At 43.1% G+C, this 6,000-nt stretch overlaps 1 protein-coding gene across 1 annotated transcript in view; it reads right to left on the reverse strand.

Moving 5' to 3' along the window:
- LOC137095243 (arf-GAP with dual PH domain-containing protein 1) overlaps positions 1-6,000 on the reverse strand; it is a 113,029-nt gene that overhangs the window by 105,366 nt on the left and 1,663 nt on the right. The window lies entirely within an intron of this gene.

Here is a 6,000-nt window from a genome sequence, read left to right on the forward strand (position 1 = left end):
GATGGAGCGTGGGGTTGCGTGTGTGTGTGCGGCGGCGGGGGAGTGGAGTTGCGTGTGTGTGCGGCGGCGGGGGGAGTGATGGAGCGTGGGGTTGCGTGTGTGTGTGCGGTGGCGGGGGGAGTGATGGAGCGTGGGGTTGCGTGTGTGTGTGCGGCGGCAGGGGGAGTGGGGTTGCGTGTGTGTGTGCGGCAGCGGGGGAGTGATGGAGCATGGGGTTGCGTGTGTGTGTGCGGCGGCGGGGGGAGTGATGGAGCGTGGGGTTGTGTGTGTGCGTGTGGCAGGGGGGGTGTGTGCGGGAAGCGGCGTGGCGGGGCTTGGAGTGGGCAGAGGGAACATTGGCCGGAAGACTGTGTGCGCGCGCCAGGGAACTTGCGGCTGGGCACCAATGCGCATGCTCAGTTGTTTTGCCGTTTTATGATTGTGTTGTTGTGTTGTTTTTCATTTTGAGTAGATATGTTTGTACCTTGTGGGTTGTGTTATGGGCATGGGAATTTTGGTTAAGTTTCGTTGGGTTTTTTTTAGTTTTGTTGTTTTGCCGTTTTGTGAGTGTGTTGTTGTGTTGTTTTTCATTTTGAGTAGATATGTTTGTACCTTGTGGGTTGTGTTATGGGCATGGGAATTTTGGTTAAGTTTCGTTGGGGGGTTTGTGAGTTTTGCTGTCCGGTTGAACCAACCTAACAGATTTATATATATAGATTTACTAGCTGTCCCCTGCCATGCGTTGCTGTGGCCCACATGGGGGTTCTGTTTGGGAGGTTTGGCCCAATTTTATCATTGGTGGGGTTCAGAATGCTCTGTGATTGTAGGTGAACTATAAATCCCAGTAACTACAACTCCCAAATGTCAAGGTCTATTCCCCCCAAACTTCATCTGTGTTCATATTTGGGCATATAGAGTATTCATGCCAACTTTGGTCCAGATCCATCATTGTTTGAGTCCACAGTGCTCTCTGGATGGAGGTGAACTACAACTCCCAAACTCAAGGTCAATACCCACCAAACCCTCCTAGTGTTTTCTGTTGGTCATGGGAGTCCTGTATGCCACATTTGGTTCAATGCCATAATTGGTGGAGTTCAGAATGCTCTTTGATTGTAGGTGAACTATAAATCCCAAGAACTACAACTCCCAAATGACAAAATCAATTTTTTTTGAGTGAAGGGCATACATTGGGTTGTTAGGTGTCTTGTGTCCAAATTTGGTGTCAACTGGCCCACTGGTTTTTGAGTTCTGTTAATCCCACAAACGAACATTACATTTTTATTTACATAGATGACCGAAGTGTGGGATTGTTAGCCGCCTTGAGCCCTCACAGGGAGGAAAGGCAGGATATAAGCACAACAACAACAACAACAACAACAACAACCTATTTTTTTAAAATCTTTACCGGAGCAAGACTGCCTGGATGTTCAGGGAGCCTCCAGTCACATCCGAAAGTGCATCTACAGTGCAGAATTAATGCAGTTTGATACTGTCTTCATAGATATGTCAGTAGCTTATGACACCATAAATTGTCGCCTTCTCCTAAGAAAAACTTACAGTATCACAAAGGACTACCACTTCACCGGCTTCATGGAAAATCTGCTACAAAACAGGAGCTTTTTTGTTGAGTTCCAGGGTCAAAGGAGTGGGTTGCGAAGGCAAAAGAATGGCCTGCCTCAGGGGAGTGGGCTCGCTCCATCAATATTTAACACCTACACAAATGACCAGCCACTGCCAGAAGGGACAGAGAGTTTCATCTATGCTGACGATCGTGCCATCACCACCCAAGCAGGGAGCTTTGAAATGGTGGAACAGAAGCTCTCCAAAGCTTTAGGTGCTCTTACTGCCTATTACAGGGAAAACCAGCTGATTCGTAATCCATCTAAAACACAAACATGTGCTTTTCACTTTAAGAACAGACAAGCATCTCGAGTTCTGAGGATAACCTGGAAAGGAATCCCACTGGAGCATTGCAGCTCACTCAAATGCCTGGGAGTCACCCAGGACTGTGCTCTGATTTACAAGAAGCACTGCTTGACTATTAAGCAAAAAGTGGGTGCTAGGAATAATACCATACGAAAGCTGACTGGCACAACCTGGGGATCACAACCAGGCACAGTGAAGACATCTGCCCTTGCGCTTGGCTACTCTGCTGCTGAGTAAGCATGCTCAGCGTGGAACACATCTCACCATGCTAAAAGAGTGGATGTGGCTCTTAATGAGACATGCCGCATTATCACTGGATGTCTACACCCTACGCCGCTGGAGGAACTATACTGTTTAGCCAGTATTGCACCACCTGATAGCAACCAATAATGAAAGGACCAAGGTATTGACATCTCCAACTCATCCCCTGTTTGGGTATCAGCCAGCACGTCAATGACTTAAATCAAGAAATAGTTTTCTAAGATCTACAGAGACACTCGCTGGAACACCTCAGCAAGTGAGAGTCCAAGAGTGGCAGGCTCAAACCCAGAACCTCAATCCATGGCTGATACCAAATGAGAGACTCCCCCCCTGGGCACAGATAAGACACATAAGACTTGGAAGGCGCTGAACAGACTGCGTTCTGGCACCACGAGATGCAGAGCCAACCTTCAAAAATGGGTCCACAAAGTGGAGTCCATGATATGCGAATGCGGAGAAGAGCAAACCACAGACCGCCTACTACAACGCAACCTGAGCCCTGCTACATGCACAATGGAGGACCTCCTTGCAGCAACACCAGAGGCACTCCAAGTGGTCAGCTATTGGTCATTTAGTATAATGCCAAGTTTTTAAAATTTTGTGTTTCCTAAATACATTAGAACTGTACCCTTGGTTCGCTTCCGATACGGTAAATATCTGCTTCAAACTGGATTATCTGGCAGTGTAGATCCAGCCTTACACCCCTTCTACACTGCCATATATATAATCCAGATTATCAAAGCACACACACAGGACCTTTATTGGCCTACAACAACAACAAAATCTCAACACAGGCATGTACAACAAGAAGGAACCACAGATACGAAGGAAAGCACACTTAAAAAGTTATTAATCCCAATAATAAAATTTGCAACGATCTCACAAAAGAATGCATCCAAGTTGTTCAGAAGGTGTGTGTGTATGTGTGTGTGTGTGTATATATATATCAGGAAGCAATCGAGATCAAGTCACAAGAACAAACCCTCTTGAAATGTTGGTGTCCACAGCTTAGATTACCACCATACTGACTTTCTTTAATGCCATAGTTTAGAAGACCATCATACTGATTTTCTTTGGTGGCCATAGTTTAGATGACCACCATATGAACTTTCTTTAGTAGCCATAGCTTAGATGACCATCATACTGACTTTCCTTAGTGGCCACAGTTTAGAAAACAATCATACTGATTTTCCTTGGTGGCCATAGCTTAGATGACTACCATAAGGACTTTCTTTAGTGGCCACAGCCTAGAAGACCATCATACTAACTTTCTTTGATGGCCATAGTTTAGAAGACCATCATACTGACCTTCTTTGGTGGCCATAGCTTAGATGACCATCATACTGACTCTCTTTAGTGGCCATAGCTTAGAAGACCATCATTGGGACTTTCTTTAGTGGCCATAGCTTAGAAGACCATCATTGGGACTTTCTTTCGTGGCCATCGCTTAGATGACCATCATGCTAACATTCTTTGTGGCCATAGCTTAGATGACCATCATACTGACTTTTGTTTGGTGGTCATAGCTTAGACTATCATAGGGACTTTCTTTGATGGCCATAGCTTAGAAGACCATCATGCTAACTTTCTTTACTGGTTGTAGCTTAAATGACCATCATACTGACTTTCTCTGGTGGCTATAGCTTTGAAGACCAATATATTGACTTTCTTTAGCGGCCATAGTTTGGAAGGCCATCATACTTTCTTTGTCGGCCATAGCTTAAATGACAGTGGGACTTTCTTTCATGACCGTAGCTTAGAAGACCATCATTTTGTGGCCATCGCTTAGAAGACCATCATGCTGACTTTCATTACTGGTCATAGCTTAGATGACCATCATACTGACTTTCTTTGATGGCCATAGCTTAGATGACCATCATACTGACTTTCTTTCATGGCCATAGCTTAGAAGACCATCATGCTGACTTACTTTCGTGGCCATAGCTTAGATAACCATCATACTGACTTTCTTTGGTGGCCATAGCTTAGAAGACCATCATACTGACTTTTGGGTGGTGGCCATCACTTAGATGACCATCATACTGACTTTTGTTTAGTGGCCATTGCTTAGATGACCATCATACTGACTTTCTTTGGTGGCCATAGCTTAGAAGACCATCATGCTGACTTTCTTTCGTGGCCATAGCTTAGAAGACCATCATACTGACTTTCTTTGGTGGCCATAGCTTAGAAGACCATCATACTGACTTTTGGGTGGTGGCCATCACTTAGATGACCATCATACTGACTTTTGTTTAGTGGCCATCACTTAGATGACCATCATGCTGACTTTCTTTGATGGCCATAGCTTAGAAGACCAACATGCTGACTTTCTTTACTGGTCGTAGCTTAGAAGACCATCATACTGACTTTTGGGTGGTGGCCATCACTTAGATGACCATCATGCTGACTTTTGTTTGGTGGCCATAGCTTAGAAGACCATCAGACTGACTTTTGTTTGGTGGCCATAGCTTAGATGACCATCATGGGGACTTTCTTTACTGGTCGTAGCTTAAATGACCATCATACTGACTTTCTTTACTGGTCGTAGCTTAGATGACCATCATACTGACTTTCTTTGGTGGCCATAGCTTAGATGCTCTCCAATGGAAGCTCCTTCCTTGGGAGGCTTTTATACAGAGGCTGGGTGGCAGAATAGGGTTGGAGTAGATGACCATGTGGTCTCTATGAGTATCTGCTTCTATGACATCAGGCTGCCGGTTCCTCTTTGTCTTCTGACACGGAACCTGCAATTGCCACATCCCCGTCAGCCTTAGGTTGGTCAAGAGGCGGAGAAGGAGGAAGGAGGCTGGGGAAACAGGGGTGAGGACCACCCAAATATCAAATCCATCCTTCATCGTAGCTCATTCATCCCTGGAATGGATGCGGAGACCGCCTTCTGGCCTTCCCACCCAGACGCTCGCCGGGACTTTTCCCCAAAAGCTGAATCACATTTCAAGCCATAGCATTCATTTCCCCTTCTGTGGGTGTTGAATCTTCTCAGAGACCATCAGTAAGGACAGAAAATACGGAAAGAGGAAGAGATCTGTGTCCATACGTGCACGTCTTCTTAACGTCTATTTTTATGAATGTCTTCCCACTATGTTGTGCCCCGCCTCGAGTGGGTAACAAACAAAAATGTACTATTATTATTATTTAATTCCTATCTGAATGCTGATACCAGGACAGGAAGTGAAATCTTTTGTTTACCTCCCTCTTTTCCTCCCTTTCTTAATAATAATCAAGACGCTTTTAATCTGGGAAAAGCTTGCAAGGGATTCATATTATATATATTATATTATATATTATATATTATAATATATATACACACACACTCTGTCGCTCTCTCTCTCTCTCACACACACACATATATATACAAACACAGGAAATATATATACACACACATGAAATATATGTGTGTGTATATATATACATTATATGTATACACACATATGGAAAAAAATATACATATGCACACATATATATACAAACACACACAAATATATCAGGAAAGATATATGTATGTATACACATTATATATGTGTGTATAGATACATACATTATATACACACACACACACATATATATATATCAGGAAATATATAAACACATTATATATGTGAATATATATTTACATTATATGTATATACACATATATGAAAATATATACATATACACACATATACAAACACACACATATACATCTGCAAATATATACACATTACATGTTTGTATATGTGTGTATATGTATATATTTTCCATATATGTGTGTATACATATAATGTAAATATATATTTACATATATAATGTGTGTATATATTTCCAGATATATGC

Source organism: Anolis sagrei, chromosome Y (genome assembly GCF_037176765.1).
Source record: "Anolis sagrei isolate rAnoSag1 chromosome Y, rAnoSag1.mat, whole genome shotgun sequence".
Classification (NCBI taxonomy): domain Eukaryota; kingdom Metazoa; phylum Chordata; class Lepidosauria; order Squamata; family Dactyloidae; genus Anolis; species Anolis sagrei.